The following is a 23,706-nucleotide window of genomic DNA, read 5'->3' on the forward strand; positions in this document are numbered from 1 at the left end:
GAAATAAAATCTATATTGATTAGCAAAGAAAAGCTGGATATTTAAGTAATACTTACTGTTCAAAGGCCATCTTAAACAGTCACTACATGTAACAACTTACAGCGCATAAATGCTATCAGTACCTATCCTTCTCAAGATCACGAGAGAAACACAAAAACACGTTTTATGTTTTTATGATCAGATGTATTATTTAACGTGTCTGTCACATCGTCCGTTATGTTTCCGGGTGGATGAGCAGTCGCCACGCGAGGAAAATGATGTGGAATGTTGGATCGATCGCAACCAACTGCAGCATAAATTAGTATTTTTGAGATTAGAACGCAAATCCATCAAAGCTTTACACGATGGGGTCCTTTTTTGACAGCCTTAAACACTAAGAATACGGTCTCCAAATTTGGAGGGAGGGTTTTTGTGTGCATGTCACGTGATAGTTCGGGCAACTCTAACGCAATTTACCATTTTGGTCCGTAATACTCCTTACTACATCCGTGCAATGTGCTGCTAAGCTGCTACTGGTGGTAGGACCTCTTGTGAGTCCGCGCAGGTAGGTACCACCACCCCGCCTATTTCTGCCGTGAAGCAGTAATGCGTTTCGGTTTGAAAGGTGGAGCAGTCGTTGTAACTATACTGAGACCTGATATCTCAAGGTGGGTGGCGCATTTACGTCGTAGATGTCTATGGGCTCCAGTAACCACTTAACACCAGGTGGGCTGTGAGCTCGTCCACTTATCTAAGCAATAAAAAAAAAAGCAGTCTTGCACTCCGTGTGATGAGTGCGACAGCCTTTACAAAGTGCCTCAAAGTGGATTTGCGGCATTCACGTCTATATGTTCCCGCCTGAACCGATCTCGTCCAGCCATAGACTGCAATAAAAACTTTCCATATAAGGGGTGGGGGCGGCATTCACGGCGTGGACCTTTCGTTCCGATAACTAGCGACGCTCAAGTGGTCTGGGAGCTCGTCTGATCTTTAAAGAATAACATGCAAAGAACAGAATACCCTAAAACGATTGCGAGATTCGGCACGCTCCGTACTAAGCTTCCGGCGATCAAAGCGGCCGGCCTATGCATGTGCAGCCCGGGGAAACATACATCATTCTACTGCGCTCCATCGACAGATTTACAACCAGAATCACTACGAAAATAATCCATTAATAAACTCGTTTTATAATTCTGAAGTTATGATTTAAGAACGTTAAAATTTTCTATTTATTTTGTAAATCATCAAATGAATACGGCTCCGACTCAAAGATGTTATTTATCTGTGGCGGGGCCATACCGCTATTTCCTGTTTTGAATAAAAATTTTAACAAACAGATGTTAAAGGCCTATGTTTTGTTGTTTACATTGTGTTAAAGATTGGCCAATACCTAGCTGTTTCGAGAAATTATTCTTTTAAAATTATTTTCACACTGACAGAAATGTTTTTTCTCTGGATTTTAAAAAAAAATTTTGCTCTGCCTATTTCGGCCGTAAAAGAGTTATGCCTTCCGATTTGTAGGCTATGACAATCGTTGTATATACGTATATTATTATATTATATATAAAAAATTATAAATAAATCGATAAAGATTACATTTTCCTTATACGTGTAGATATTTGGATAGAGAAGTTATTTTACTGGTGGTAGGACCTCTTGTGAGTCCGCGCGGGTAGGTACCACCACCCTGCCTATTTCTGCCGTGAAGCAGTAATGCGTTTCGGTTTGAAGGGTGGGGCAGCCGTTGTAACTATACTTGAGATCTTAGAACTTATATCTCAAGGTGGGTGGCGCATTTACGTTGTAGATTTCTATGGGCTCCAGTAACCACTTAACACCAGGTGGGCTGTGAGCTGGTCCACTCATCTAACCAATAAAAAAAAAAATATTGAATTATTGTCATTTTCTGCAAACATAATCAAAGTAATAAGAGCGTTTCCGTAAATGATTCAATTGATACCGGATTATGTAAATTCATTCGGCAAGGTTTCCAAGAAGCCTTACACACTACAGGAAATATTTATAATTGCATTAATTCGTTTGTAAGAAGCCTTTAATATTAAGTTACGTTCTTAACTTTGAAAAGGCTTAATATAATTTGCATTTTATTTCATTGGTTGTTGGATTGGTTACTATCTATTTTTTGTTGTAGATACTAATTGGGTGGACAAGCTCACGCAATATCCTCTTGGCGTTTAGAGATTCAGAGCCTATAGACATCACAACTTAAATGCCACCAGCCAGCTTGAGACGCGCTGTAAGAAGTCCTACTTCTTAAAACAGAATACATATGTATGTATATATTTCGTCGCAGGAATGACCAAGACGGTGGGATCTCTCCGTGCGAATTCGCTTTACACCTTACCAGTGATTTCTCAAATTTATAACTTAGCATCATGGAAATATTTCCTGAAACATACACACGTTTAAGTACGCATTTCATGGGAGAATTTGATACTTGACAACGGAATTCGAACACCAGCGTAGACGCATCGCTCGTAACGAGAGCACTAGGCATTCTTCAGGCCACAAATTCATTATCTGTACAAGTTCAGTGTAAATACTGTAAATTTTAAATTCTACAAACAGGATATTAATGCATATATTTATATTGATCACACTCAATACATAAAGAACAAGAACAAAATATTCTATAGTAGGTATAAGTGCTTGCGTTGAACAATGTCGTTGCCGGTATGGTTTGTTGATGGCTTGAAGGGTTGGAGAGGTTGGAGGGGTGGATGCTTCACGGCAGAAATAGGCATAGCGGTGCGAACTCACAAGAAATCCTACCAAGAATAATCACGCAAATTATAATTTTGCAGGTTTGATTTTTATTACACGATGTTATTCATTCACCGTGGAAGTCAATCGTGGACATTTGTTAAGTACGCATTTCGTTAGAAAAATTGGTACCCGCCTGCGGGATTCGAACACCGGTGCATCGCTACATGCACCGGACGCCTTATCCTTTAGGCCACGACGACTTCAAAACGTTATAAGACAATATGCTGTATCGAGGCACAATTCCCGTTCAACGAAGAAGGTTATCTATTTATAATGAACACATTAAAATAGAGGGCCGTATCGTAAAAGTGAATTATAAAGTTGGGCAACAGAGTTCATAAGCCGAAGTTCTGGGCCACCGCAAATATGAAAATAAACAAACAGTACGTAAATAACCTGAAAACCACTTCAAAGTGAAGTGCGATACGCCGAAACGCCGCAACACGAGAGCTGAAGCGATTTGAAATTTTACGTTGACTTGGAATTCAAACTTGAATGAACAGATCCTCGACTTTTTTTTTCCTCCCTAAGCTGATAACCTTGAGAGGCTATTTCAGCGTAACCTTAACTAGTAAGTGAGCTCACGGGGCTCAAACCGGAGTGATGATAACACTGACCCAAGCAAGAGCAGTGCTTCTCAGAATCGGAAACGCGACCCACTGAGAAGATCTGGCGAGAAACTCAGTGGGCTGTGTATATGTTAAGCTTCATTACTACCAACAATAGCGTTCACATTCGTGGACCATAATGGACCTACTATTCATGACCGCAAAATGTGGTTTTGTTTACTACTTACCTGCCTACTACCTACCGCCCTTGAACACTTTGTACAGTATTTTTCAGGCGTATAATCATGAAATTTATCAATGCGTGTCGATCATGTTTTAGAATTTCAGCACAATCGTTTCGCTCAAGACATGTACTTACACCGGACGACACTACAATAAAACTGTGCTACAAATATAGAAAAGTGTTTTTCCTTTGGGTTTTTTAATTATCGAAGTGAAGCGCACCACCACCTGAACTGATGACCACGACCTCTATACCAAGAATGCAAACAACTTAAAAAAATGAATGACCCGAACTTGATACGTCGTCCTAAAAGTGGACGGTACAAAGAAATTAATGACATTTAGACTGTGGAGTTCATGGCACAACTGAACCATGGACACTGACAAGAACACAGCCAAGCTGACGTCTACCTTGAATTCTCGCGGACGCCTACAACATGACCCACAACGTGAAAACCAAAGCGTTATGTTTACACACAATACCGCTCATTGGGCCAAACTGAACGAATACTGTAATAAACACCATGGCTGTTCTCAACCAGCCACCAACTACGACCAAGCTGTTGGCCCAATAGTTTGGTTGAAATTTTAGATCGGAAATACAACAATCTATCTAAGGAATAGGTTTTAGAACGAACATAGCTACCTGCTTTGTGAATTGTACAACAATAACACACGTATTGAATATTTAGGGAAAATACTGATCATCTCGAAAAACGCAAGATTTGTACTGACCAGTGACCTATAGAAGACGCAACTAGATTTCAAAAGCAATTATGTAAAAGTAGTTTAAATTATAAGCAAGCAATTTTTGATAAACAATATATTTAAACTAAATTCGAATATTTCTTTCCTACCTAAGCTGATAGTCTAGGGGACCATATCAGCGTCACCGGGCTAGTAGGTGAGCTCACGGGGCTCGAGCCTGACGACGTTGCTAACACTAACCCTAGCGAGAGCCGTGCTTCGCAGAATCTACCAACGGATTATAAACGCGACCCACTGAGAAGATCCGGCGAGAAACTCAGTGGGTTGTGTCTGTGGGTTAATTTACTCGCCGAGCCCTTCGTCGCAAGCGACGGGTTCGATTAGAACAGCAACGTAAATTTGTAAATTGTGCGCGTTTAAGTTTTTATTACGCGATGCTATTAATCATGAAAATGAACACGTACCATATTTGGTACATATTTCATTAAAAATAATTCGCCTGCAACATTCGAACAAATGACACAGTAGCATCGCTTGATATGAGTCCTGCGGGCGTCTAATCCTTAGGCCTTAAGAAAAAAAACAAAAAAAGGGATTCATTAACTATTCCAAAAGCAAAATACCTCTTTTCCAAAATGAGGTAATACCTCAAACCTCATAGATGAAATACGTTAAAAATCCTGTCTCTAATTTTTTTCTTATTAATACATAATCTTTACCCAACTTATAAACCTTGGGGTTAATTAAGCTATTGTGTGTGTACTTGGTTGATTTCGACCCTTTTGGGTCGTTCCTGCTTTAGTCCATGCTGATTTAAAATCAACTGTATTGCTAATTTCTTTAAAACTAAAGAACCAGGGGGAAGGACTTCTGCTGATATAATTTGAAGGACTGAATATGAGGTAAAGAAAATAATATTATTTTTAGTCAATGTTAAAGCAGTAATTACCGTAGTGACATCGAGAGCACCTGGAAAAATTATGCCACAGTAATGATATTTTTTTAAAAAATTTAAACGCAATCCGATCTGTTAGTTCGTCACTTACAGTTGGTTCCAACGTTGGTGCGTTGGTGGACCAGAGTGGATGTTGTTTAATAGTGAACACAGAGTCGAACAATCTGTAAACATCGGCCACATCAAAGCGAATCTAACGCACAGACTCCGCTTAAATTATCATGATACTTGCAAAGCGTTTAATCGTTTCCGAGATTTGCGGCCAGTTTAAAAATCAGTTAATATTTTTCACATTTGTTTGTCTAATTTATCTCCGCTAGTACCAATGCATTATATCTATGATCACTTTCGAACCCAATTCACCTTTTAAAGTTAATTAAAAACACAAAACTGCAACAGTACACGTTAAAGAAGTGTAACTTCTGAAAATCCTTGTTTAAGTCTCTGGTGTTAAGGGTAAGCCTTAATTGCGATTTGTCATTTCCATCTTGTTACTTTAGGTGAGAGACAACGTTCTAGCCTTCTTAGGCTGCAATGAGCGCAATACGGATGGACCGAGATCTTCTTAGCGAATATAGTAAAAAACCTCATTCTTCAAATTTATTTTTGCTTTCCATGCAATGATCAAGATTCCTTCGTCCATTATCAGAGCATATCGGCGGATTGATCAAAACTCCTTTGATCTTCTGATCACGCGCCCTTTACTTATATTACTCATTTAAACATACAACACACAATGAATATTAAAATTTTAACCTTAGGTTCTCTGAAATAAAAGTCGGAATTCGTTAATTAAAACGCAAACTTAAAACATTTTAAACATAAAACACACAAGAACAGCGTATTTCGAAAACGTTGAAAGTCTAAGTGCAATATCAAAGAAATATCAACTTAAACTGACAAAGTTAAAGCTGACTTTGTTCTGTTTCGTTCTTAAGTTGATAAGACCTTTCGGATCGCTAAGGGTTGGTGTGATCTGTCAAAAACAGTGAAGAGTAGCAGACGCGTGATGTAAACACGATCACACATGGTGGTCGGGCACTTTGTGTTGTGTATTTGTTCCGATTGCAGAGTAAAGTCAAACAACATTTTTTCATACGAATTTCATACTCGACACATAGTCCGCCTGATGATGCTGCAGCCATGAGCGATAGGTTAACAGAACTTAATGATAGGAGCCTGTCGAACAATTCGTGCGAACTACCGCCATAACTCCCCCATATTAGTCTTATAGCTATACCCACCCTGCTTATTTCTGCCGACTGCAAGCATGCTGTTCATGACTATTATATATTCTTAATGTACCTAAAAATTCCACGTGAGGTGCATAACGTAATGCAGCTTAGTTAGGTTGCCGATACTTGCAACGCGCTGCCCTCGTCGCGGTCATAGGAGAGGATCTCTCGCTGCCGCGCGTCGTGGCTACGATGCTCGGTAGAGACGCGTCCTGGAAGGCGATGCTTGACTTCTGCGAGTCCACCATCTCGCAGAAGGGGGCGGCGGAGTGAGAGAGGGAGAGGTCTTCCCTTTCCGCACCGATCCGTCGCCGTCGAGCCGGGGCTGGAGGTGGGAATACGCCCGTACGTCCCGGCCCCTGTAGGTAGCGGCCTCCCCCCGGTGAAGGTCAAGGGGCGACCTGAGGGGTAGAGGCCGCGCGGCGCGCTACCAGCACTCTAGCGCGCTGCCGTGGAGTAATAGAGCGACCGGTCGACGGTGTATCGCGTCCCGACCCGGTAGGCTGGTTCTGGCCCAGCGGGGTATTCCGGGACATCAGCGGCACCGTCTGGGCGGCCTGACGGGCTGCCGTACCGAGACGGCCGACGTTTCAGAGCCTTTGATTCGCCTCGAAGGCTCCGTCGGCTGGGCGTACTTGGGGTGAGCCGCGCCGTCTGGTTGTAGTGTTGACCTCGGTAAAGCCCTTTTTTTTTTTTTTTCGGGCCGGGGGCCGAGCCTCCTACGAGGTCCCCGCGCCTAGGGGGCGCGCGGGGTATGTGAGACTTAACGGTCTGCAGGTGTTGAGAGCAGACCGCGGGCCCAAGGATTTTAGGGCCCACCCACTAAACGACTCCCCTGCACTCTTACACCCGACGTCCGATCTCCGTCCGGGGTCAAAACCCGGTCAGAGTAGGGGGGTTCCCGCAGTCAACACTACAACCAGACACGCGGCGCCACCCCGAGGACGCCCGACCGACGGGTCGTCGAGGCGATAGTCGACGACCAACGACGTCGGTCTCCGCGGTACGGCGGCCCTACCAGGCCGCCCAGGCGGTGCCGCTAGTGTTCCGGGATACCCCGCTGGGCCAGAACCAGCCTGCCGGGTCGGAACGCGATACACCGCCGACCGGGTTGCTCTTCAACAGTATGTTCGGCGACGACAGCGACGACGAAAGTGCGTACCGCATCGCAGTCTGCAACCGCCGACGCGTCGTCCCGTCCTCCTGGTGCCAGCGCGCTAGAGTGACGGTAGCGTGCGACGCAGCCTCAACCCCCTTAGGTCGCCCCGTGACCATCACCGGGAGGAGACTGCCTCCTCATACGGTAACCCCCCTACCTCATACGGGTTCTGACCTCGGAGGGGATCGGACGTCGGGTGTAAGAGTGCAGGGGAGTCGTTTAGTGGGTGGGCCCTAAAATCGTTGGGCCCGCGGTCTGCACACAGCACCATGCAGACCGTTGAGTCTCACATACCCCGCGTGCCCCTTTTACGCGGAGACCTCGTAGGAGGTTCGCCACCCTAACCGAAAAAAAAAAAAGGTTGCCGATACTTCACGCAGTTCAATTCTAACCGCGCTATCGGTGACACTTGCCCCAATTAATTTCAATTGACAATTTCAAATGTTTTAAATATTAGAATTAAATTAACTTCTTGTTTTTTAAAAAGCTTTTCTAATAAATCCTTATAACAGTTCCTTTGCACCAAGATTATTAAAATATCGATATGTCTCAAAACGGGCATCGTTCACTGCAATACACACCACCAAAACCAGTAGTGCAATGAAGTTACTATACGACTAAGAATTACGAAAAATTTTAATCAACTATCCTCGGCTAATTTATCAAGAATGGGTCAATTCTTCATGAAGAAGCGCTGAATAATACGCTTCGGTTTGAAGGGTGGAGCAGACGTTGTAACTATACTGAGATCTTAAAACTCATATCTCAAGTTGGGTGGCGCCCTTACATCATAGATGTCTATGGGCTCCAGTAACCACTTAACACCAATTGGGTCATGAGCTCGTCCACCCATCTAAGCAATAAAAAAGGACGTAATCCCACACGCTACACTAATTAAACGAAGACGTCCACCAGGCTCACGATCACTGATAGCGCGCCTAGACACTAGACGTCAATTCTGAATCGATGGAGACGTATTGCTAAGTCATACAACACTACGATTGAGAGGGCCACGTCTCCGACCTTAAGGAGCCGGTATCTGAGCACTGAAAATCTTCAAACAACATTATTAATGATGGCGCGTCCACTAATTATACGCGGTAGGTGGCCACTTCCCTACAAGTCTCGAGTTACAAGTAATTGATGTTAATGTCGCCGTCCTGCTTGATGCCATTACATCAATTAACTTATAGAATATTAGCAATTATCCCATTATGTCTTCTTCAATCTTAGAGTGGCTTCCTTCAATTATATCAGCATTTAGATCAGCTTAGGAAACGAGCAACTCTAGCACAATTAATGCCAAGTCCATTAAATACATTGCCGATAAATTGATATATATTTATTAGTAATGAGCATTCCTGAGCATAGATTAGGTAACACTGTAGATTTTAAAAATACATAGATAACGTAACAATATGTCGCCACATACCTTGAGTTTTGAGATGACTTTGATCTCAAATTTCATTGTATAATAGGTTTTATTTGCTTAATACCGAAACGCGAAAAATTACTGTTTCTCTGTGGGAATGGACAACAGGATGAAATCTACTCTTACAAACTCACTGTATGACCAATAATAACAACCTTAATCATTGTCACACGACCACGGTCATTTATTCAATTACCAGTCAATACAATAAAATCATTAAATTCAATCACTCCCCCCGCCATTAGCGAATCGATAAGTTTACAAAATAACCCCAGAATTAGGTAAACAGCGAACAAACATCCCGCATAATAAAACAAATCTTCAATATACAGAAATATTAGTAAAACGGGAGTTGAGGTCCGCAGTTTGTATCAATTGTGACAATTTTCGACAGAACAGCGTCTTTTCAGAGGATTTTATTACATTAGGACTCTTTCATCGTGGACGAACAAAGAAAAAATAGTAATGCTTACTCTAGATTTCGTTTATCAATTTGCTGCGTTAACATGTTAAAGTTGGCATTTTATATTAGTTAGTATTCTCGGACTAAATGTGACTAAAACACATCGCGCAAAACATCGGAAATCGGAAAAGGCGTTGGATAGGACACACTACGGCGCAGCGGAGTCAACACAGAATCAATCGCGTTTCAGTGACAGCCTCGTGGCAGGAGAAGACCCGGTCGCCCTGTACACACTTGGCGCACTGTGGAGAGCGAAATGAGGTCTGCCTGCATCTGAAGTAATGTTAAGGAACAAGCGCAAGACAAGACAGGGTCAAGTGGCGACAACTTGTGAGGGCCCCATGTACCAGCGGGGTATTTTATATATTAGCGGTAGTATTCTCGCTGTTACCAATGACAGAACGAGACAGCATCACATGCGTGACGCATTCATCACAAGCGCTAGCCGGGCTCGCAGAGCATCGAAGAAACAGAACCGGAAACAGGATAAATATCCACGTCTAGGCAACCGGATGACATCAAAGAGCACTTCCTTGTGTAGATCTGAAACCTAGGCCCACACCAGTGCCCGTTGACCTAATATACCTAACAAGTATCCATCTCCATCTGAAGACTGGATTGACTGGTCTTTGGGCCTGGCAGGTTAATTTTAACATAACAAAAACTCATGGATTCAACATAGGAAACATAGTATACTCTTAAATGAACGAATGTAATATAAAAGATCATATTACATTATTTGTCTATATCAACGTTGTCCAAGTGTGTACACCCTAACAGTATTAGTCAATAACAATTCTATTTATTTTCCAGACTCTTGTAGAGACATGCGGGAGGCTGATGGAGGGCACATAAGAGCTTACAATAACAAATTGTGTCATTGAAGAAGTTTCTCAGATTTTCGACTCATTCGATGGCAGTCCATTGAACTTAGGGCTCTAGACTCGACTGAACAAGCTCTATGGAATTCATCAACTAGCTCAACCTAATGACGCAATAAATAGCTATCCAGCGGATTCCCTATATAACCAATTATCAAATTCATCTAATTTGGACTCATTCGATTTGTCTTAATGATTCCTATGACCTGTAGGTCACGTATTACTTACTTATTTTCAATTGAAACTCCTTTTCTTTAGAATAATGTAAATGAAGCTATGTCCTCACAGTATGCCTTGAAATTATTTCCCACATTCTCAATATTTTATAAACAGACAATACATCAATCTAACAATGGATACACAAAACGATGCTAACACAATCATAACGTCGGACACTCAATTGCGTATTCCAGTCTTGTAATGGAAGTTATTGTGGGCCGAGAACTCACAAATTGGTGTCCAATGAGCCCCTATATTAAGTCTTTGTTGACCGCAGATTGTTGCAGATCCGTCTTAAAGAACTGTTCGTATCTGTATTATGAATTTATTAATGATGTTTCCAGTTTCAAATCGGTGCATTCTAAATGAAGTGTTCTTTGTTGTTAGTTCTGTCACAAATCAGCCGAGCATTCCATGTGGAGTATTTCCGTATTCCTCAATTCTATAGTATGTTTACTATGCCACTGATATTACAGGTGCTCACGAACCGGATGAGAAGTCGTCGTGGCCTAAAGGATTAAATGGCCGGTGTATTGATATGTAGCGATTCATCGGTATTGGAATCCCGCCGACAGGTACCAATTTTTTCAATGAAATACGTACATACTTAACAAATGCTCACGATCGACTTCCACGGTGAAAGAATAACATCGTGTAATAAAAATCAAATCTGCAAAATTATAATTTGCGTAATTACTGATGTTATGACAGCTTGGGAGTCCGCACGGGTAGATAGCACCACCCTGGCTATTTCTGCCTTGAAGCAGTAGTGCATTTCGGTTTGAAGGGCGGGACAGCCGTCATACTGTTCAAGTGAGGCCTTAGAACTCATGTCTCAAGGTGGGTGGCGGCATTTACGTTGTCTATGGGCTTCGGTAACCACTTAACACCAGGTGCACACCAGGTGTAACACCAGGCATCTTCAGGTACCAAATACCTGAAGAGCTCTGAACTTACTAAATTAATCAATCAATCAATCAATGAGCCCTTTATGCTGAACTTTTAGGACGGTTGATTTAATTTTCATACATTTTAAAGAATGTTTCTCAGTTCAGTAGGCGTTTTAGTATAGGTATCCTCTAACATCTTCTATGGTCGTCTACCTTATCTTAAGCAACCCTCCTCCAGTTAGGACCGGCTGTCAAATTTTATCTCATCCTCCCATCTCATCCCTTGCCTTCCTCTACTGCTTTTACCCACTTAAAGGTACAATTCTGTGATGATCTTGCGCCACTTTTCTTGAGTACTTCGCAGTATATGGCCCGTCCCCATGTTCACTATAGTAGTACTTTAAATAAAGAAATATATCTCGTCCATGAGTCGTGAAAATAATTCTCTATTCCCTATTTTAGAGTTGTGCTGGTAAATTGTGTCATACTATCTGGACGTATGGAATGATACAAACTTAGAGCAAACTGAGAAAGTGTACAGTGGCGTTGCAGTGTTTCATCTTTTCAAGGTGATAAGAATTTATAATCTTAGAACAATTATGTTAACAACAAATGTAATTAAGATTAAAAACATTGTGAGGCATTTTGAAAATTTCAGTATTATATTTTATTAATTTACATTTAAACATAACATTTAAATTTCATTCAATCTTAATTACATAATACATATATTGGGCTTATCCAATATTTCAAAATGTATTTATATATTATGTATTATTAAACGCAAAATCAGGATCGGATTAGTTCTCTGAAATTGTTAGATGTCGTAAAACATTGTTATTAATAAAAAAATTAAAACAACTATCAGCCATTTTTGCATCCTTGTTGACAAGTAAATAGTGTTTCGTAAATATGTGTAGCCTTTGGCCACAAGGATCGAATGACATCGGCAGGTTAAGATTTGATTCAACGCAGAGAAAAATATATCCTAGGTATACATTTGTAGATTTTCTTAATATTTTTTATATTTTATCGCACCCGCAATTGACTGCCTTAACTCCAAAACACATCTAAAACAATTTATCTTAATCTTTACTACTCTATTGGCTCAAAAAGCAACAAATAACATTTTATAAGTAAACAATGATTTAGTGCTTGTAAAATGATTTAAAATGATTGTTATTAATTGTTTGGAGAGCGATGGATCAGTTGGATGATGGCCGTGAATGTGGCTCAAGAATCCGTGACAATTGACCCTGGTTGCAACTAGATAAAGGGGTGAATGACGTGTGGTACAAACGAGAAATAAAAAGCGGGTAGTACTTTTTTATTTGGTACTTTTTACGTCGCGACGGCCAGAAGAGTCTATCGAGAAACTTGTTGTTCAGGGCAGGGTCAATGGTAAGAGATCTCGTGGATGAATTTCCATGCGCTGGACTGATCAAGTGAAAGACCTTACTGAATTCCCACTTAACGCGTGTGTGCGCCGGGCCTCGGTTCGCAAAGTATGGAAAACATCTGTCAAGGCTTTAATAAGCAAGAATTCCACATGACCACGACTGCTCTTCCAAGAGCAACCGATTATGATTAATACTTTTTTACTACTTTACAGCAGTTGGAACAAAAGAACTCAGACCCTGAAATGTTTACTAAAAAACATTAAAGGGTGAAAGCTAAGCTTTCAGTTGAAATGTTCAAACTGAAACGCATGACACCTTCACAGTTGAATCGACTGAGATGGTGGCACGTGCTAATAATTAATTAGATATACGTTTTCTTGTTTAACCTAAACAATAGCTAATCAGCTACCTTCGAGACAAGGCTGCATGTACTATTTGCGTTTTTTCTTAATGTCCTGACACATAAACAACGATCATGCCAGTCCTCGATGTGTGCAATAAGTTTTATGATAATAAAAAGTAAAGAGATAGATAATTTAAATAAAAAAAAAAACTGTCAAGTTCGAGGCTTGCGATAATAGAACAATTACAATAGGTATGAGAAACAAAATTCCATACCTACTAAATCAAAAGCTGTAAAAGCTTCACTGAATCGTGAATTTTTTTTTGTATGTGTTTTTAAGTGGTTACCTGAATCTATAAACATCACAATGCTATGCCCACCTTGAGACATGAGGTCACAGTCCAATTTTACAGTACAACCACTGTCCCACTCACCACACAGGAACGCGGTACTGCTTTGCGGCAAAAATAGGCGCAGTGGTAATACCTACCCGTGTGGTCTCAAACTATACCCTACCAACAATAACTTACTTGAAGCTGTTATATAAACGGGATTCTTCTTCTATATCGTTCCCTCACTGCTGAGGATCGCTACCACATGTGACGTTCCTCCACAGTACTTGATCATGTGTGGCATGGACCGCATGGGACAAACTACCACCAAGTGCTTCCCTTACTAGGGACCCCATATGACCATCTGACATCTTACTCATCTGACCTTCTGGCTTGTGTTCTGCCCACGGGATAGAACTAGGATAAAATAGCCTGCTTGGTTATGGCCAATAGCCCTATTCAGTAGTTACCGTACACAAAAATCAAAAGACAATACCACCTTCGCTTCGACTGTCACTTCAAGTCTCCAGGACATTTTGATAATGATTTTGACTTCTTGTACTTCACACGAGTTAGTAGTAGAAGTAGTAGAAGTATAATCGCGCCTAAATTATTATCCTTATACTATTTCCAACTTCCATAACCACGAAAACTGTAAAGTAAATGAAACGTTGGCTGGTAGTCTACGGCTGGTGCAAAACCAATGATAATACTACAAAGTAGTGTCTTTCTTCAAACTAAATTTAAGAATCGATGCTGTGTGTTGTGTCTCTGATGTTGCACATATCCATGGTGACATACATCAACTAATATATTTGAAGCATTACTGAACCTTGCTAAAATATTACCTAAATTTATTTCTTCACACTTCAAACTTCTACTTGATACCATCATCTCGTTTTTAAAATCGCACCGCCCGCCACCGGAGTAGAATTCATCCATGCTGCCTGGAGCCACTGCGTTCATCCACAGTGCGCTTCCAAAGATCTTTTTTGTCACGCACCTCTTCTCCACGGTGTTTCCCGAGCGCTATGACATATCCTTTTTCAAACGAGGCTTGTGGAGAGTACTTAACGGTAGGCAGCAGCTTGCCTCTGCCTCTGGCATCGCTGAAGTCCATGAGCGACGGTAACCACTCACGATCAGGTGGGCCCCATGCTCGTCTGCAGGGCAATAAAAAAAACATATCAATCACAACTATGGAGGTTATTTTCCACTGTACAAAAATTGTAATACAAAAATAGTATGTACCGCACTCTTATAAGTTAGACCGATAGTTAAAAGGGTTACGTTGTTTGTTGGTTAAATGTGGTTATAACTAATCCGTTCCGCTGACGGTGACCACTGTGACTAATCACTGTACGAGCCAGGGCTGACCACAAACCGCACCAGTGTTAAAAGCATTTCTAACTAGCTAAACATAAAAATAGTACAGTAATAATTTAATTTTTATTTGTTTTTCCACTAAGTAGATACAGCATATATTAATATTTGAATATGCATTGTCTATTGTTGGTTTTTTAATCATTACTAACAAAAACATAGCCTTGACCCACTGACAGAGGACAAAAATCGAATTCTACCATTGTAACCACGTAGAGATTTGAATATTCAATAATATATTTTTTTTATAAAATGTACATTACGCACTAAAAAGAAGTTTTAAAAGTTACGGAATTCTATTGATAAATGAACAAAAAACCACAAAAGATAAATTACGCTTTTTCCCTTAATATTTCAACAGTTACTTCTATTATGTTTGTTTATTTATTTCAATGTCAATCAATAAATAAAAAATTAGGATGTATTTTTTTCTTCAAAATAACAAAGATACAACGTAATTAATATCATTATTAAGAATATTAAAGAACATCTGTGCAATAAAGCTTACTATAAAGTTAATGATTATCTAGAAGATTGCACAAAGTGGGAATGAGTTGCTCGCTCCGGGCATTTCAATATTGTAGTAATTGTTACGTTATAATACACACTGTAAAAAAATCATATTTAAAAAAAAAACTAATATTAAAAAATAAATAAATAATAATATCATATTAAAAAAAAAAAAGACATGCCCGCTGAGTTTCTTGCCAATTCTTCTCAGGACGGAGGTTAGTTCTTGTGAATTGGCGGTAGTTCTTTTGACGTTCAACAAGTATGTACTTTCATTTATGTTGAATAATTTTTTTTTATTTGATTTGATTTGATTTGATTAATGGAAGCCTTGGGGAATTGGGCATCATGTTCGAATTTCAATAATTGGGCGAATATTAGTCTATGTGATCCCTCTCGGAGATGAAGTTGCAGCTACGAGCTGATTGTAGACCCAGTAACTTCATCAGACAGAGGTCGTTTACGTAAACTGTATACGAAGAGAAACTGAACCACGTCAAAGTCGCAAGTTTCAAACTGACAGATTCAGAACTACTAAAACTAACATAAACTTTTTTTTTATTGCTTAGATGGGTGGACGAGCTCACAGCCCACCTGGTGTTAAGGGGTTACTGGAGCCCATAGACATCTACGACGCAAATGCGCCACCCACCTTGAGATATAAGTTCTAAGTTACAGCGGCTGCCCCGCCCTTCAAACCGAAACGCATTACTGCTTCACGGCAGAAATAGGCGGGGTCCTAGCACCAGTATGCTATGCTGATTTAAAATCAACTGTAATACTAATTTGTTTAAAACTAAAGAACCAGGGGAAGGACTTTTGCTGATATAATTTGAAGGACTGAATATGAGGTAAAGAAAATAATATAATATTATTTAAGGTAAAAGTAGTAATTACCTTAGTGACATCGAGAGCACCTGGATAAATTATGCCATAGCAATGTTTTTTTTTTTAAAAGTTTAAACACAATCCTTTCAGTTAGTCACTTACAGTTGACTCACAAGAGGTCCTACCACCAATAAAAACTGGCAAAACTTAAAATGAAATACGAGTTTTGCACGGGCTGATTATTTTCAATGGATCAGCGTTCAATAGCAAATGTGACGGTCAGCCCTCGAGTGTGGACAGCATCGGTCAGAGCAAACGGATGGCGTGTCAGGACACCCGTAATTGTTCTACAGGGTAAAGATATGCGGGCGGATTACGTTCAGCGTCAGGGGCTACCAACGTTTTATTAATAATTAAATTAATAATCACAACAATAAATTACCTATCAACTGATAAGCCAAAACTTTAGTAACTACTATTTCTAAAAAAACTCATCGTACCCTAAACAATAAGACGCCCGACAGGCAATTTCAAAGGAAACACGTCCTTAACGCTGTTCACCAACTACTCCCACGATTAAATAATAGCATGGCATGATAAAAATAAAAGTTAGTTTGTTTTTAAACAGTTTTTTTATTTGCGTAATTACTCATAAAGCTTTACTATAAAAACTGAGACCTTAGAATATAATCTCAAGGTAAGTGGCGGCATTTACGTTGTAGATGTCTATGGACACCGGTAACCACTTTACTTCAGGTGGGCCCTGAGCTCGTCCACTCACCTAAGAAAAAAAAATGCTGGTTGTAAATGCGTACGAGTCGATACCATCATCATGTCCATTTATATCGCGAATCAATTCATTCGAGTTTAAAGAATGAACCCAGCTTGATTATTTTCAATCTAATTATTATTTTTACGACATCGCTTCCCACTGTGCCTCACCCCTGGTTTTAATTTTAAGTTTTCGTTGACTAGGGTGCGAACTAATGAGTCCGTGTGCTGTTTAAAATCGTTCAATTATGTATATTGACCAACAACAAGTTTACACCCATCCTGGGCTCCACTTTTTTTTTTCTTTCCGGTCATCGTTCTCGTCGAACCCGTCGCTTGCGACGAAAAGCTCGGCGAGTAAATTAACCCACAGACACAGCCCGCTGAGTTTGTCGCCGGATCTTCTCAGTGGGTCGCGTTTCCGATCCGGTGGTAGATTCTGCGAAGCACGGCTCTTGCTAGGGTTCGTGTTAGCAGCATCGTCAGGTTTGAGCCCCGTGAGCTCACCTACTAGTTAAGGTTACGCTGATATGGTCTCTCTAGACCATCAGCTTAGGTAGGAGAAGAAAAAAAAATTAGGGCCTTTAAAGGCAAACCAGTCTACGGCCTGCCTGTTGGTTTTTTATTCCTACCTATGCTGATAGCCTTGAGAGGCTATTTCAGCGTCGCCCTAACGTTTGTGGGCTGTGTCTATGAGTTAGTTCACTCGTCGAGCCCTTCGTCGCAAGCGACGGGTTCGACGAGGACGGTGACCGGTGCTTGTGGTGCCTAAAAGCACCGTTAATGGATCAGGAGGATCCGTAATGACGTGCTTTGGGCGATGTCGACGGTTTACCATTCGGTCTACTGGGTCGGGTATGTAATTTCCAGCGGCTACGATGAGAGGGTTCTCATGTCGTGCCGCCTTCTCAAAATGGCGCAGCGATGCCGACTGCAGATACTTACTAAATGAGTCGAGCTCCAGGTCATCGTGGAGATCCACATTCCTAAGAAACCATGGCACTCCGACGGCTATCCTGCAGAATCGTGATTTAGGCCTGATGGTGAGTCACCGTTACTCGCTCATGAATATCAACAATTCTAACGGCTAAGCAGCTCTGAGGCCATCCTCAAATTTAAAACTTTCTGTCGGATGGTAATAATAATAATAAATAAAGAAATAATGTAATTTATAGCATGCATAATGTTCTATTAATATTGTCATCGTTTTATTCACGTCCATGGGCAGTGTATTCACAAACGGTGGGCTTTTTATTTATTGCACTGGACGAGTGGATCTTAGTGGATCTCAGCCCATTTCATATTGAGTGATTGCGTGGGTACAGCAATCCCCCAGGACAAACCGCGAACCCGATAAAACACAAGAATACTCAACAAAATATAACAATGTAAATGTACTTGTAAATGTACAAGCGTTCAAAGTGGAAGCGCGGTTATTAAATTATATTGTGACCCGCGCCATGAGGTTAACTCGTGTAATTGGACCTCGGGCTGACGTTATTGGCCGGGCGCGGTCGTCTGCGGGACCTCTGCCACCCACCACTGCACGACCACTTACTACAATCAACCAACAATACCCAGATACACAAAGGTACAGTCGGATGACCTCAATCGTTTGTTCATATTATTAACTTACAAAAGCAGATGAACAGACGACTTAAAACGATGTTAATAGAAAACTAATTTATTTTAATCGCGTGATCGAGCTCACGTATCACCTTTTTTTTGCCTTTGTAGGCAGACGAGCATACGGCCCACCTGATGGTAAGTGGTCACTGTCGCTCATGGACGTCAGCAATGCCAGAGGCAGAGCAACTCCCCTGCCTACCATTGCCACCTGCGGTTAAGTGGGTACCAGAGCCCAAGGACAAGACAAGGCAAGCCGTCAACTATTTTAATATATTGCTTTGAAGACTCAATTACACGTATAAGATAGTACATAATTAATTACCGATTGAAATCGAATAAAATATTGTAAAACATTTATACAAAAACATTATCACAGTATACCTTTTTTTTTCTTCCCTTCTTCTTCTCCCCAGCATAATCGTTGACAGCCTACGAGGTAAATCCTACTGCGCGCAGACGGATAGGTGAGCTCACGGGCTGAACCTGAGAAAATTTGCTAATAGTAGACCTAGCAAGAGGTATGCTTCGAATCTACCACCGGATCAGAATCGCGACCTACTGAGAAGAGCCGGCGAGAAACTCAATAAACTGTGCTCTTCCACCGAGCGGATGAAATTGCTCCCTCGACCGACAGTCCGAGTTTTGTTATTCGGAACTTGTATATATTATGCAAGTTTATCTTGAAAATGTCATAAGCAAAATTCGGACAACTGTCAATTTTTTTTTATTGCTTAGGTGAGTGGACGGGCTCACAGGCCACTTAGTGTTAAGTGGTTACTGGAGCCCATAGACATCTACAACGTAAATGCGCCACCCACCTCGAGATATAATTTCTAAGGACTCAGTATAGTTACAACGACTGCCCCACCCTTCAAACCGAAACGCATTACTGCTTCATGACAGAAATAGGCGGGGCGGTGGTAACTACCCGTGCGGACTCCCAAGAGGGCCTACCACCAGTAATTACGCAAATTATAATTTTCCGGGTTTGATTTTTATTACACGATGCTATTCCTTCACCGTGGAAGTCAACCGTGAACATTTGTTGAGTACGTATTTCATTAGAAAAATTGATACCCGCCTGCGGGATTCGAACACCGGTGCATCGCTACATACGAATGCACCGGACGTCTTATCCTTCAGGCCACGACGACTTCAAATACGAATATCTTGAACACGAACATCTTGTGTTTCATGACAGCTACCCGCTACAACAACATACCATTATTAAGAAGCTAAAAGGCACTTTCACATCCTTATCAACAATTTAACTTAAGTTAATCAACATCCAACCTTATTCGTTGCTGATAAGAATAAGACTTCTGTGTAATAATTTGTTAAGATATGATCGGCTGACCTTCCGAAATGTTCGATTTTACATAACAATTTAGATTAGGTAAAGTTCGATACATGCTCTCGAATTGTAATGTACGAAATCGTTTACAAACTATAATAAGCCGGTGAAAATATATAAAAAAGAACCAAGATAACAGTAATACCAGACTGAAAGAAAATAAGCTGTGACAGAATGAGTGAAACTGCTCAAATATTTATCGCAAGCCATAAGCGTTTGAATACTACAAAGATAATACAAAAAATCTTTTTTTTGGAGTTTACTCCTTTAGAATCGATTTACATATATAGGCCCGGGGTATGAAAATTATGGGGACCAAAATCGTACTAGCATGTCACACGAAATGCGTTATGCGCCTGATTGCGCATGTCACACGAAATGCGTTATCGCAGGTGACGCCGGGCTGCTGCGCCGGCAGTCCGCCACAAAGCCTCGTACTGATCGCGCGTTTCTCTCATTATTGTATTTTCATATATTTGTTAGTCGTTTGTTTTGTGTCTCGTTAATTGGAGTTTACTCCTTTAGAATCGATTTACATATATAGGCCCGGGGTATGAAAATTATGGGGACCAAAATCGTACTAGCATGTCACACGAAATGCGTTATGCGCCTGATTGCGCATGTCACACGAAATGCGTTATCGCAGGTGACGCCGGGCTGCTGCGCCGGCAGTCCGCCACAAAGCCTCGTACTGATCGCGCGTTTCTCTCATTATTGTATTTTATATATTTGTTAGTCGTTTGTTTTGTGTCTCGTTAATTTGTTAATAATCTGTAGTGTATCGTGTTGTCGTAATATAGAACTATTTCTCGTATTGTTTCGTTTAATTTTTTATATCCAGTAAACTCCAGTCGTGCGTCGGAGCGGACACACACACTTTTTTGTTAATAATCTGTAGTGTATCGTGTTGTCGTAATATAGAACTATTTCTCGTATTGTTTCGTTTAATTTTTTATATCCAGTAAACTCCAGTCGTGCGTCGGAGCGGACACACACACTTTTATTTTATTTTTTTTTCATTCAGATTACAATTTAATTTTTATTTTTTTCATTTTCAAAGCTCTTGTCAACTATTTTAGGAAAACTAAATTGATGAAGCGATTTTTTATCTTGCTCTAACACTCATATTCAACAGAGATACAGAAAAGTCAGGCGTGCATATTTCATAAAATTTGCACCAGAACTTAGCTGCGTTAACATTAAATGAGTTCCCTTCCTTAATCTCCATTTGAAAAGCAAAATACTTAAAATGTTTTTAAAAAATCGTGCCCGCGACTCGTCAGTTTCATATCTCTTGATGGCAACCCTACGGACATTCAGTCTCGTATTCCACCGAATAATAATAATAATAATTAAAACATTGATATTTACTCAAAACAGGGTCCATTTGTGTATCAGGAGTCAACTTATCGTAACTGCCTTCGAACAACGTACGAGACATTCTTAATTATCGCAACTGGTTGTGTAGCCTTTCTTATATAGGCGTTAAGTAATCGTGCGTTTTAGCTGAGTCGATCGGAAGCCGTACTAAGAACGCATTTACCCACTGATAATATAATCGATACCACTACGCACCTTGAAACATGTGGCCGAACTTTGTACCTTTTTTTTGTTTTTTTCGGGCTGGGGGCTGAACCTCCTACGAGATCCCCGCGACTAGGGGGTGCGCGGCGTATGTGGGACTTGACGATCTGCAAGGTGTTGGGAGCAGACCGCGGACCCAAGGAATTTTAGGGCCCTAGGCCGAACTTTGTACCAATATCAACTCCGTCTGTTGAAAAAAAAACTACGTTAATTAATATAAACAACTTAAAAAAAAACACTCTCCCACACGTCTACTTTGAAGGTACGTCTGCTTCACAAAAAGAATAGACGAGGTGACGGTATACCTGTGCCAGCCCACACTGTGAGGCCTTTGATGAAAAGCCGCAACAGAGAAATCAGTCCCATCAACTTAAAAATCAAAATTCATTGTAAATGTTCCAGTATGTTCCAGTATCAAGACCGGCGCCTCTTATCAGGATTCCGATGACTTCGAGTACTTTACACTTTGAGCGTCACGGCAGATGGTGAGTTTTACCTGGTTTTACCTATCTAGAACAATAAGAAACAGAAAGGTCACGTTAAATTTACAGTTTTATGTCCCATTTATTATTTCATTACCCAGTCAGAGCGCAGCTCAAGGCTCATGAGGAGACACTTAGCATCCATCGTCGTGTCCAGACGACGCCAGATCACGGCTTACCACTTAATGGAGTCTGCCGCCCAAAACAACGACAAATATCGCATTACAGTAATTGCGCTGGGATTACGAATGTTTTTAAAACACACGTAATTCGATAGTTTGACGTAAGCGATACGATAATGATTGCAAACAATGCGCTGTTGTCGACGTTGGAATCCCTTAAAATTCACGGTCGAATGGTGAGGGTATTTAAAAAAAAAACCTTTTAAGTACAAACACATTAAATGTTTTGGAAATAAACGTTCAAGCTTACAGATAAGAATACTTGAGACCTTAGAACTTATATCTCAAGGTGGGTGGCACATTTACGTTGTAGATGTCTATGGCCTCCAGTAACCACTAAACGCCAGGTGGGCTGTGAGCTCGTCTAACCCAATAAAAAAAATTAAAAAAAATTGGTTGCGTTACAGAGGTTTGTTGTTTTTAAATAAAACTTTACGTAAGGTCTTAATTTAGTCGGTACAGTGGTTTCGAACTGAATGTTGATTCAACCGTCGGAAGCGGATGCTGTAGTCGCTGTCCTGTCTCGATGGTGGAGCCACTGACGGTTGACAAGCAGACTTGGACGTTTAAATAGTCTTTAAAGATCATGCGCGAGTGTTAACGATATCCTGACTTTGTCCATTCTACAATGTAAACAATTTAGGGCGATTAGTCGTCTAGGTATAACGAGGTTCGAGAATCTTTAACGGTAAACAATAGTTTGACAGTTTCCCTGACAACGCCATTGTCAAAAAACAATATTGACTTCTAACCGCTAGCAAATTTCGCCGGGATCTCCGTCGAGAAAGTACAGCTTAGTACAGTTGTTTCAACAACTTCAAATTCCGCAAAGCACTACGCGTCGAATTTGAATAAAATACCACCTACACCAACTAAAAACTCAAACCAGAGCGCCATACAATAAAATACAAACGCCTGAAAATCATTCAACGCATGAAGTTAATACTGAGTTTTTGGAAAAAAAAACATCTTCACCTATGAACCGAATTCTCTTCCTAATGTCTTCGTGAATAAACAAAATTGTCGAAACCAGGATTCAAAATATCCTCACGCAATCCATGAGAAACAAACACGTCTACAATAAGAAATTATCTGCGAGCGATATTTGTTGCCCAATAACGGCCATACATCTTCGTGGTCTCAACTGGATGATATACTCGTGGATCCTACCGACTTAACCCACTTTGGGCGTATACGACAAAGGGAAAATTTTCCACCGATCGAGTGAAATTATTGCTCTTTAGACCGACACCGCGACGGTCCGAATTTGGTTGTTGTTACGTCCTTTTAGGTTTTATGAAGTCTAAGTTTATACGAATAAACAAGAAACATTGCCTAAGCTCAAGGCCAAAAGCTCAACATGTCATCGGTATCAAATCAACATCAATAGTGATATCAAAATCAGGAAT

The 23,706-nt window shown here is 40.7% G+C and overlaps 2 long non-coding RNA genes across 2 annotated transcripts; one reads left to right on the forward strand and one right to left on the reverse strand.

Annotated features, from left to right (window-relative positions):
- Positions 1-10,806: 10,806 nt before the first annotated feature.
- LOC110385762 (uncharacterized) lies at positions 10,807-12,361 on the forward strand. The gene is made up of 3 exons (XR_002431017.3): positions 10,807-10,913; positions 11,086-11,184; positions 11,962-12,361. It is a non-coding gene; the product is annotated as an uncharacterized LOC110385762 (long non-coding RNA).
- A 4,547-nt stretch (positions 12,362-16,908) lies between these two features.
- On the reverse strand, positions 16,909-22,430 carry LOC110385753 (uncharacterized). Its single transcript, XR_009974431.1, has 5 exons — positions 22,295-22,430; positions 21,939-22,143; positions 21,652-21,820; positions 19,077-19,178; positions 16,909-17,505 (listed from the first exon to the last, which is right to left on the reverse strand). It is a non-coding gene; the product is annotated as an uncharacterized LOC110385753 (long non-coding RNA).
- Between the last annotated feature and the right edge of the window lie 1,276 nt (positions 22,431-23,706).

This window comes from Bombyx mori, chromosome 12, assembly GCF_030269925.1.
Source record: "Bombyx mori chromosome 12, ASM3026992v2".
NCBI classification, from domain to species: domain Eukaryota; kingdom Metazoa; phylum Arthropoda; class Insecta; order Lepidoptera; family Bombycidae; genus Bombyx; species Bombyx mori.